This window comes from Wasmannia auropunctata, unplaced genomic scaffold (assembly GCF_000956235.1).
Source record: "Wasmannia auropunctata unplaced genomic scaffold, wasmannia.A_1.0 LD336076.1, whole genome shotgun sequence".
Lineage (NCBI taxonomy): Eukaryota > Metazoa > Arthropoda > Insecta > Hymenoptera > Formicidae > Wasmannia > Wasmannia auropunctata.
The window spans coordinates 2,001,069-2,013,542 of NW_012026814.1; the positions used below are offsets into that span (position 1 = coordinate 2,001,069).

Genomic DNA, 12,474 nt, shown 5'->3' on the forward strand with positions numbered 1-12,474 from the left:
CCTCCACCGTGTGTACGCGAAACTCGCATTGTCTCCGGATATCTCTTTCTCTCCCTCTCGTACATATACGCGCGTCACGGTATTAAATAACGACGGCCGCGATCGCTTCGTTTTATCTTATCGCGCTTACGCGCTCTATTACGACGCACCGCCTCGCCGTACATACACAGTTATGCGTCTTATACGCCGCGAGATCTTTCGCCGGATCGATAGCGATTTCGCACGGGGACGGATGCGGGGACCTTATCCGATTTCGGGGGGGATCTCGACGAAGAAAAAACGCGCTTTCCACGCTGAATCCGAAACCGGCGCGCGAGAGTATCTTGCGAATCGATCTCTCCCCAAATCACGAGTACTCTTCTATTTTTTTTTTTTGACGCTGCATCTTTTTTCCTCTCTGCGCGAGTTCTTCGCGAGGCTCGCGGAGATGAGACTCGCTCGGGTGCACCGGCGTGCTCGAAACGGCGAGATTAGTACGTCGGCTTTTTATTGAATTTTTTGTACGGCTTGAAATTTGCCTTTTTTTGCCTTTAATCTTAATTCGGGTTCTTTTAGCACGTCTCTGAAATTTGTACGGCGGCGAGAGGGATGCCAAAAACTATACTTTCTCACCGGAAACCGTCTAGTTAAAGAACTGTAAATATTTCTGAAAAAATTTAAATTTATCTGAGTAACACGTGTTCAAGCTCGAACGCATATTTCTCAAGCGATTCTGAACAAAATATAAAATAATTCGCTGACAGCTTCTTGACATATATATTTATGTATTATAATTACAATCTTTTGGGGGGGGAAGCTGCGTACGTTTTACCGGACATATAGACACGGATATTATCGACACGCAGTACTCTTACCGACTAAATAAATCTGCCGCTGCAATATAATGTCGATCACGGCCTGTCTCACTGTTACCGACCGCCGTAACATTTGGCCGTTCTCTCGCCTCTCGACGTTACCTTCGCGTTTCGCTTCACCGACCGGTCCTCCTCCGCGGTTCACTCGCGAATTCGAATCGTGCGAACGTGGCGGGGGGTGGGGGGGGGCGATTGACTCGAAATCGTCGACGGCGAAGCGCGCGTACGCTGCTTTATCAGTTCCCACCTCGCCCAAGCTAGGCCAGAGACCTTCGGTGGTCGGTAAAGACGTAAATTAAAGGGAGCACGTCCGACATTCGTTCGCGCGGCCGCCGCCGCGGGCGCTCACGTCTCGTGCGCGGTTCGAAATGCCCGCTCCGACACGGCCGGCCCGCCGCCGGCACGCGACGCGCGGCTCGCTTTTTCGCGGAGTCGCGGGCGATATCGCGCGCGCCGTCCCGTCCGGCCTTTATCGTCGTGACGTTGCGCGCCCGAAAAACTTTTTTCCCCGGTGCCGCGCGTGTGCCTGTGCATGGTGCGGCTGGTGTGGCTTACGAGTGCGTATGCACGTGCCCTGTGTGCGGATCTTGTGCGCGGCTCGATGAGTGTGCTTCGGATTTTCTGCCGCGACGGAAGAACCCCAGGTACACGTCTCGCGGGCACGGGGATAAGATAGGAGAGGCGCGCGGATTGCCGGCCTAACCTAAGGATGTCTCGCCGCAGCGATAAGAGGTATGGCCGCGCTGTCCTTCCGTTGTTTTCTCTTTTTTTTTTCTTGAGTGTTTTTACGAAGTTTGTTGGACGCGACGGACTGCGACTCGTCGCGGTGAAAAAACAAACAAACAAACAAAAAACAGCATGCCTTCAATTGAAGGCACTCGTATGTTCCACGCCTGATTGTTGACCATGCTCTCGTTTTGAGTAACACGAGACTCGTATTAACGCTTCGCCAGCTTATCGCCGCGTAAGAATACGAGCCATGTATGTATATATTCTTTTATCGTTGACGATATAAAGAAAATGCAGAGATAGGAGCATTAATTTATTCGATAATTGCGGTACGCGAGCTGTCCGTGTTAATTTTGCTTAAATAACGAGCACGATTATTTCGGGCTAATTACGTTGAAAATTATTATTGAAAATACTGAACTTAATTACACGCGCGTGAAACGCCACTCTTGGATTCGGAAAACTTTTACAAAAATAATTATAATAATGTACCTGGGATACGTGCACGCATTCCTTGCAGGGTGACGATTTTCGCGAAAATTCATTTTGCACATTCGGCCCAATTAATAAATTATATCGCCCCTAATATTATCGAAAATAATTCCCAGCGTCGGGTAATGCAATTTTATGACATGCAGTTCCATTCGCGGCTGTCACCAGAGCGGAATTTATTTTGCCGAGTCGAAAATTTTACGCGTTGTCGACAAGCTCGTTTCTAACTCAATCAGTAGAGTCAACGTACGTCTCCTACGAAATGCGAGAGTCCTGTCGAAATCCCGGCGATTTATCGCGCTTCAAGAACGACGATTTATCGTTAAATAAATTTCACGCACAGCCAGTAATGTTTTATTTTATTTTAAATCAAACGAAAGGAGGAAATAACACACATGCACGCGCGCGCGCGCGCGATATATTAATCTCGCGTCGTAATGCTTCGAAATATCGAAATACAATAAATTCATATTTCGGTTACGTTTCGGATAATTTCGTTCAATCTTTGTATTCTCAGTTCGTGTCTTCGTCAGTCCACTCTCTATCCGCTCCGATTCTCGCGTTTCGCCCGTTCTCCCTTCCCCCCCCCCGCCTCCTCTCGCCCGTTTTATCTGAATTGTCCAATTATGATTGTCGATTTCGATAAAGAGTCGGATAACACGGTTGGTCCAAATCGAACCAGAACCGGATCGTTTCCCGTCATCGCGGACAAGGGTCTCGAACGCGGGCGGCGGAAAGCGCGGCCGCGGCGCGCGATTTATCGGAAATTCGCGCCGCGGACGGGAGAGATTATTTTCGCCGTCCTTGGCGTGGAACGAAGGGGATGCTTCGCCGCCGCGGCTATTTGGATCGCGCGCGGCCGCCGGACGACGAACCTGCTTGGTGCACGGCACCCGTGTGTGCGTTTCGGGTGCCAGGCCAAATTTAAATCTTCCTTAGCCGACAAGCAAGCGTCGAGCAAGCTTACGTCGACGAGTCGTCGGCCGTCGAATACGAGCCGCGACTCCGGCGGTCGCTCGTCGTCGCGATTGATCGGAGAACAAGAGCGTAGAGACGTCTCGTTCTTCGATCATCAACTTTCGCGCGAGGGACGATTAGCGTCGTCTCTCCTTCTGGCCTGACGTTTATTTTTATTGAACTAATTCGCTGACCGATGAATGAAAGTGTACATATAAGCTCGTGTCTTGTCGGTATTTCGACAGGAACCGAGACGTCAGAGCGTGTCCCCGAGAGGAGCCCGTGCGTGACAAGCGGTCCGCGTAATTCTAGAATTCGTCAACTGGGACCCCCCCCCCTCCCTTCACCGGGCTCTTAAGGTTCCGGGTTCTCCCTAATTCGCTGTCGTCAAAAATCATCAAACTCGCGAGATTCAATTTTTCCATCTCTCTGATCTTCGTATCTAGCGTGACCGTAAAAAAAAAAAGTGGGGCGCATTGACAGGATGAACGTTCGGATTTTCTCGGAGCAATTTTACGTTCGGCGGAATAATATAAACGAGCAGCAGAGCCCGGTCGCGGACGGGAATTCGAGATCGAGAAAGGAACCTATTTCGCTTTTTCACGGGCGCGATTGTTTGTCGCTCGCGCGTTCTCTCTCCCTTTTTCTCTCTCTCTCTCTCTTTTTCATTCTCGCCGCGGACCTAGCAGACTGTTTGAACCGGGTGATTGAATATTTGCGTCCTGCTGTCGCGCGCGCGCTCCCTCCGTGTACCTGCGCGCGTGCGAAAACACACCGGCCGGTGAGACCCGCGGTCGCGAAGGATGCCCCCCCTCCCCTCCCCGCCCCCTTGTCCCTCGACTCTCTCTCGTCATTTCGCCGTTTTTACCTCCCTTTTCGCCCCGCTCCGTCAAGCGGGACGTGCCGGCACGCAACGATGCTCGCGCCCGTGATTGGTGCCCCTCGTCGAGGTGCTTACTCGACCCGAAGCCGCGTATCTTGCTCCCAGGATTCGCTCCCGGCGCAATTTCGGCCTGCCCGCCAGCCAGCGCGACACGAACCGATCGTATCTATGGGGTGTCCCCTAAAACAGAAGCGAAATATATATTCCGAATTTTAATCGCGGGGGGACCGAGTGGAGTGTGTGTGTGGGCGACGTCCCATCTCTCGTTCTGCCGATGGAAAGTACGATAGCGTAAATTTATGCGTGAAAAGAATCGCCAAAATACTATCCCTGATATATGAAATTATCAGTGTAAAAATTGAAATATCATACGAAGAGACAAAATATTTATTCAGAGTTTAAATAAGGTGTAAACAGTTTCATGCTTTCAGACATGTTAAGAATTACATATCATATATAATAGAATTTTAATTCGGGATTTTGTAGTGAAGAGACGTTGGGTGTCGAGAATTAAAAATGTAAGTCAAATCGCGGTCTCTTCCATTAATAAGAAAAGGGAAATAATCTAAAGTAGCTCCAGAGTCGTTAAAATATGTAGCGGTACGTAATCTTGGGACACTCTATATACGAGACATTCTCAAGTCCTCATGCCGCACACTCGGATTAAATTGAACTTCTCTGCTCCGTATATACTTCCACGTTCTGGCGGCAATCTCGAAGCTCTTTATTATTTTAATATTATTTCCTGCACATTTTTCTAACGCGTAACAAGAAAGAATGCGTAATAATTATAACTTCGTCATGTAAATCGCATTATAAATTAATTAAGACGATTCCGCGCTTTCTACTGTCTTTTGTAATATTTAGATCTTAGACTCTTAGAAAGTCGATCTATATAGAGATCGACTTTTCACAATCAATGCTAAAATTAGTTTTCAAAGAGATCGCGAGATCCAAGGAAGACTGCGAGTAAACGCGCGTGTGCAAAAAGGCCTCCCACGTTAACAGATCGGCGATCGCGACGCGAGATGCATTCCGTATTTCATTTTCGGAGGAAAGTCCGCGCGAACCGCGTCGTCGGCTCCGTCCCTCGCTGTCCTTGACACGGCAGTGAGACGACGACACGCGAAGAAAACGCGTATCTCTCGTGTGCATCGCGCACACCGCGCGCGCGCGCGTCTGTATGCACAGGGCCGATGTACAGGGTGTTTCCGAAGTCCGCCTGCAATCTTCTTCAACGGTTTATTTCGAGCGGCACGTGCGTTACCTCTTTTGCGGGCGTTTTCTTTTTGTACAGGAATGTCTTATTATCGAGTCGCTGTTAACAATAACTGTAAAGATAAACGTAAAACCGGAGAAAAAAATTTATTCCGAAGAGTCCGTAATTGTTACTGACCGTAACAATATAATAACGATATTTTTCTTTATTTTTTATTGTGAGTCGAGACCGGCATGACATTTGATTCTTAATGCCGCGAGACAAGTGACAGGCGCAAATGCAAATTTCGCGATCATCGATCGAGGGAAGGATATCGCGAAGTCGACACCTACTGTTCGACGACCTCGTTCTCGATCGTCGCATCCTTTCCACGACCGTTCGAAAGGAACTCTCGCAAAGAGGCCCGGGAAGGGGGGGTGAGGGTGAGGGAGACAAGAGCGAAGGAGGAGCGTCATTGTTCTTACTCGAAGCGATTTATTTCGGTCAGTACAGTTTCCCAGATGTTGCTGCAGACACACGGGGAAAAATGATCTTACGCCTGTCGTCGCCGCGCACGAACGGTATCGTTCTCGCGAAAAATCGGCATTTAACCCGACCCTCGACTTCCTAGAAATTCCCGAATCTTTGCCCGGCCGACTTTATTTACGTTGAAAAGATAATAGACACGAATCGGAAAGAATGCAGTAACGAGCAGAGAGGGATGTGACGGCGGAAGAATGACGGGTGAGAAGGGGCGACTGCAGGGGGAGGGGGAGGAGGGGCCACGAAGAGATTTATCGAGTCGAAACTGCAGCGCGGTTTAACCCCCGAAATTCACGATGTGTCGCAGATATTGGCGGGACCCGCTACGTGAGAGATAATCGATACAAGGGGTAGCAACGCGACTACTGCGAGACGGTGTAGCTATATGTTTTAACTCCGCCGGATTTAATCAATAATCGTAACGTTAACTGATATCCGCGCGACGCTCTTCGGCGATCGCCGAAGCGTCGGGTTACCTCTGTTTCCTCCTCATTTTCGTTCGCGTCCCGAGCCGCCCGATGCTATTAACACAATTTTTGTTGCATATCTGCGAGACAAGCGCGACAAGAATCAGCTCGAAACGCGAAACCCATTATCCTATTGTTCTACTACTTTCGATTTTATGTTTTCTTAAAAAGCAAACTGCATATTTCTTAATCGATTTAATTAATCTTTGTTATGAGCAGTCTTAATAAATAATTGCATTTTTGTTAAAAAAAAATTACATGTGTCTTTGTATAATTAGTTTTTAAATTCATTTAGCAGACTAATTATTTTGATTGGTTTTAATTATTTCATTATGTGTTAACGAAATTGAACGAACAAGGGAACCGATTGTAGCATCGCGAATGTAATTAACTGAAAATGTTTTATTAAATTAAATATCTGTGCACTTATCGTATATCAAAGTCAATAAACTGTGACACTATCAAAAAATCATGAAATACAATTCTGTAGTTCTCTCTCTCTCTGTTTTATACATAAAATAATATTAGCATCAGATCATTAAGATTGAAAAACCAATAATGCCGAATCTTCAATTTCATACTTCCTAACGATATCGATTATATATTCGTGTCAGTTTTTATGATATCTATTTAAAAGTTCATCAATTACTCGCATTAACATCCGTCGCCGTATCGCAAGAAGGCTTCACAGTTATTTCAAAACATCTTACACGAGAGGAAAAGAACATATGGAAGAAGTATATATACGCGAGCAGAGCGTGATCGCTTCTCACGCGAGTTCCATTCGCGGGCGAGTAAGAGTGTGCCGAGTGCGTGCCTTTTAGTTAAATTTAAGCGTCCTCGTGCAACGTGCATCCGCGACGTCTCGCGACACGCAGCCGCTCCGGCCGCGAATACATATATCCGTGGAACGGCCGGCCGTTTCGCGGAGCCGCCTTTTTCGGAACAGCCGTCTGCTACTGCCGTTGCCGCTGTTAATCGGCGCCACCGAGCGTTCTGCGACCGCTGCAGAACGCTTTCGTATATAGCGGGCGACATCGATCGGATGGCGCGGAACGCGCGCTTGGCCCAAAAGTACCTCCGACTGTAGGCGACCGGGCAGGCAGGTTACTCCCGCGTGAGATGGGGCGACGAAACCGAAAAAGGAGAGAGAGGAAAAAAATGTTATGGTAAGGGGAGGGGGGAGCAGGGGCGGAAAGATAAAAGACACGAGGGTCAGAGAGAGAGAGAGAGAGAGAAAGAGAGATCACGCGGGTCCGCTGAGCTTGCTCGCGCGACTGTACCGGGTGTCTGCGTCTCGTCGCTGGTCCAGTCGCCGTCTAGAGGAGAGGAGGAAAGCGGGGACGACGAGCCCCGCGCTTAAATCTCGGCTACGAAAAAGGGGCCCGTTGGCGAACGTCGTTGTCGTCGGCGGTGTACAAACGCAAGAGAACGCTGCATCCTCTTCCCATTTAATTAACACGACATTTAATTCTCCCGTGTACGCGATACGCTCTTTCCTTATGCGACACGTTCGCACGCGGCAGAGTAAACATGAATTATTAAGTCACGTATCGCAGAATTGCTTTTGTAGCTGCTGAAATGTAGATAGGTATATAGAGGAAAGTATATAGGATAGAGGAAAGAGAAGAGCGAGAGAAAGCGGTGAAAGTGCGAAGATCAAAAAAACGACGACCTAATATATCCGCGACGGGGGCCACTATCTTACAATAGGTCCATTTATTTCGCTCGTCTTCAAGCTGGGTACGCGCGTTTCGAGCTTTCCCTTTCTCGTTCTACTCTCTTCGCTGTGTACATGTACTATACGTGCGACTGATAATTCCGCTCGCCACGAGGGTAGCGGGACGGCGCTCTGTAGGTCGCGGAATGACTTCATGACCGTAGCCTCCTTATCTCCCTCCCCCGCGGCCAGCTTGGCTAGAAGAAGAGTAGAAGAAGCAAACGAGAAAGAGAGAGATAGAAGCGGAAAAACAGAACAGGGGAGAAGGAAGATGAAACACGGGCGAAGAAGTAACGGTGAAAGAGAAGCGATTCGCGGCGACTCGCGCTTCCTCGGCCGACTGTACCCGTGGTTTCTGCAGCGCGGCGTGCATGCGTGCGTGCGCGCGGAATTGCACGCCGCGGCCCGCGTTTGTATACGTGCACATGCGTGCGTGCATGCGTGCCTGCGTGCGTGCGTGCGCGTCGTCGTTGCACACGTGTGTGCGAAGCGACGGCAGGAGGAGGTGAAGGAGGAGGAGGAGGAGGAGAGGGCCGTGCGAGCAAGCGAGTGAGCGAGCGGCTGGAGCCGCAGATTCCCTTTGTCCGCGCAAGCTCTGCAACAGCCCACGACTCCACGTCTTCCCTACCCCTCTCCCTTCTTCTCTTCCTGCCGCCGCCGCCGCCGCTGGTGCTGCTGCTGCCGCCGCCGCCGCCGCCGCTGCCGCTGCTGCTGCTGCTGCTGCTTCGCTCTTCCACCCACCGTTCTCCGCACGCCCTCCGGCCACCCTCCGGTCGCCTCTGCCTCCTCTCTGGACCCACAGTGCGATCGCATCTCGCTCGTACGCTCGCCGCCTCTCCCTCGGTCCTTCCTCTTGCTCGCCGCTCTGCCGAATCCGTGCCCTCTCGCGCCTCCACCACTCTCTATCTCTCTCTCGCTTCACCGCCGCCGTCTCTCTGCCACTCGATCGCTGCTGAGTCGAGTCAGCCCGACGCAGGGACGGCCCGAGGGAGGAATGATCCGAGGGCCCGTCAAGGGCGCGCGGAAGGGGTAATTCGATCGTCCCCGTATGTCCACCGGGCCGCTCCGGGGATTCGAATTATTAAACTACGCGATTCTCCCCCCCTCCCCCACCCGTCCACCCAACCGTCCCCCCGTGCGTCTCGTGATACCGCGATTTAGCGTTGGATAACGGCCCCGACGCCCCGCCGACGCCGCCGCGACTGCAACCCGGTGCGTTTGACGCGCGTTTGAGGATCCCTCAAAGGTTTTCCGGGAGGCGTAAAGGGGAGAATCCGCTCGGTAATCCCTCCCCTCCCTCCTTCCCCAACGTGTATTTTTACACGTGTTTCCAAGACTTTCCGCGGGAATTCGAAACCGAGGCTGAAGGCGGTGTAAGGTTCCTCTAACGCGAGGATTTTCTCCGCGTGCGCGACTCGTGAAAATGTACCACCATGAAAGCATAAATTTTCAAGTTCCACAAATTGCCTGGGGGACTTCAGGGCTTCTCACGGCAGCATTAGAAATTAACGATCGTTATTACACGGGTAGCGGAGGTTACTCTCTCCGTGGCACATATTTCGCGGGCAACCTTTTCCCATCTTCGTGTGTTTAACGTCGTGATTTAATATCGCATATGGCGTTTAGAAATCGGAGTTGGCTGTCACGGTTGCTGAAGCATTAAAGGTACTCACGTATTCAAAAGAAGACGTATCGACGTTAACGCGCTTCAATAATTATTACTAATGATCTGTCATATAAGACTTTACGTACGTACGGTTGCATTTAATTGCACAAGACTTAACTACGCGATTAAATGTAATTATATAATAATGCTAAACTTGGGTGCGTTCCGCAAAGCGCATCATGCGCACGATATATCATGGTGTCCTTGTTGTTCATCAAACGTTAAACAAAGATAAAAAGATAAATCTTGCGCATGATGCGCTTTGCGGAACGCAGCCCTTGTCTCACGTAGCCGTTCCGACGTCGATTCCGCATTAAAGCCCGTTGCGTGCACACGCTCGCGATGCGTCGCGCCGGAGAACGCGACGGCGGTGGCGGCGGCACGGCGCGTCGGGTCGAACGTGTCAAAGTAAACGATCGTTCGATGCAGCGAAAAATTCAACCCTCCCCGCGTCTCCCCGCATCGCGGGGCGACTTTCGCGAGCGCGCTCGAAAAATCCCCGACGGAGAAAGTTTGTTTACGAACGGGCCACAGGGGGAAATAGGATTCGCCGCGGCTGGTAAGTTGCTGGGGGTGTTAAAGGCATAAGATTATGTTATGTCTGCGGGCTTTAGTGGATACTACAATTGGGGGTGGCCCAGCATTTTAAATTCTCAAAAGCGTCTCGCGACAGGTATTCGTAATAATCGGGTAGGTTTTCGAAAAAAAATGCCTGTCTCTGTATATTGTTATTTAACACGATAAAAAATGTACTGATATTTTAGTCACATAGATAAATATAGGAGGTGCTGTATGATTTTTTTTTTAGATATATGATTCAATCGAGAGGCTCGATGCCTTAGAAAGTTACAATTATAATAGATATAATTTCATATAATTACTTTATATGCATTAATGAATATTAACACTCTGAAGAAAAACATGATTTTTTTTATTATATGAATCTATGCAAACCGAACTTTTGAGCAAAATGAATGAAAAATCAATATTTGTCATATCGATCGAATTAATCTTTGGTTAGATTTTTGCTAAGTGAATGGAACTTATTGCTTTCAACAACTCTGCTGAGACGTTTTCCGTCGATGTCGAGTGTTATTAAAGCGAGTCGAAGGCGATTCGCGCGAGGCCCGAGACGCGAAACACGCCGACGTGTCTGGCGTGAATGCGAATTAAGCGCGGGGCGGATGGCGGAGTCGCGGTAAAAGAGGAAGGGGGAAGGATTTCAACTCTGTTCCTTGTAACGAGAGACTGACGACGGCGCGCATGTTGTTCGCAAAGACTCGTCTAAAAGAAGAGCTTGAAAGAACGAAGAGAGAATATTTGAATGCATTACGATGAACAATCTGAAATAAATAACATCTCGATTTAAAACAAACAAAAAAATACTTGCGAATAATAATAATCTCCATTATCCATCCAAAAAATCGCAATCGCATAATTGAATGATAAAAGTATTATAGCTCTTGTTTCCTAAAATTGGCAGATCAATAATGAAATTAATAATCAAATATAATAGATGATATAATGTTTAAAAATTGGATAAGTTTAAAAGAAAAATTATTACTAATTTTATTCATAATAATTGATCGAGAATTGAAGTATCGTTAATGAGGAGCTCGAGAATCAAGCGATGATAGTTCTCGAATATCCCATGGACGATTAACGTGGTCTAAAGAGCCTTCGTTCTAGAGTAGTAACAGACGTTCCGCAGGCAGGCCGGCCGGCCGGCACCGCCGCCGATGCGGCACGAATACCGATTGCACAGGCGGCGGCGGCGGCGGCGGCGGCGAAAACAACGACACGCTCTCTTGGGGAGATTATCCTGGGTCGTCGTTCCGTCGCCGAAGCTCCACCGATAGATCGATCCTCTCTGTCGCCCGCATGCCTCTCGACTTAACGTCTCTCCGAAGCTGTCCCGCCTCGCGTCGCCTCGCGTCGCGTCGCGCCGCGGCTGGTGCACACACGCCGACGTCCCTTCGTCGTCGGGGACTCGCTCGGACCGTCGTCCAGGATCGTGACAAATCTACGCGGCGCCTGCGTGCCATTTTTCACCGAATCGCGTGTTTTAAGGGAAGAATATGAAATGGGAAAATCGGAGAGGATCGTGATGCGTGCGACAAGCTTCGATATATATCAATGAACCCCTCTGTGTTAGCCTTGAAGAAGTCTCGAGTTTCGGTCGTTAACCCGGTGTCTGTTTTACTCCGAATCGTTTCTTGTTTACTCCGATTTTATAATTTATTTTTTTTCCGCCTTTCTCTCTCTTTCTCTCTCGTCATCTCAGAGGCAGGATGAGGATGCGGCCGAGGGTGTTCGATCACGGTTAATTGCGCGTATCCATCCGTCACAATTAGACAGCACGTGTCTTCTTGGCCGTTAATGCTAATGGGACGAATTCCCTCATGGCTCACTTGCGACACCAGCCTCGTGGCGACGCGACGCGGGGAACGCGATGTCGCGCATACGCCACTGCCAATCCCTCCGTCCCCCCTTCGCGCCCACGTGCGTGCGTACGACGATCTCCATCGCTGCGGCCGGCGCGAGTGCCTAACATCGTCTCCGTTGCGCTTACGATGAATCGCCCCCTGTCTCTCTGTCTCCTTCCCTCCCTGCCCCTATCCACCTACTCTCTTCACCCTCACGGGTGTCTGCATCCGTCTTCGTCACGACGGCACCGAATCGGGTCTCTCTTTCTCTCTTCCCTCCCCCTCCCTCTTCCTCCTCTCTCATTCTGTCTCTCTCGTTCTCTTTCTCTCTCGGTCTGCGTGTTCCAGCCGAATTTCTCTCTCTTTCTCTCTCATCGCTTGCGTGCGTGCCCACTCCTTCGCGCTACGCGCGCACAGTCTCGGCCGCCTATGTACGAACCGTGTCTCCGTCTACGTTTCACGCGTACCGAATCCCTCTCTTTCTACCCTCCGCGTCGTGCGCACACAGAGGCGGCCGTGTGTCTCCGGTCTACGTCCTG

At 49.8% G+C, this 12,474-nt stretch overlaps 1 protein-coding gene across 3 annotated transcripts in view; it reads left to right on the plus strand.

Annotated features, from left to right (window-relative positions):
* Positions 1 to 12,474, plus strand: part of LOC105449229 (protein bric-a-brac 2) — a 54,209-nt gene that overhangs the window by 23,710 nt on the left and 18,025 nt on the right. The gene's annotated exons all lie outside the window — the stretch shown is intronic.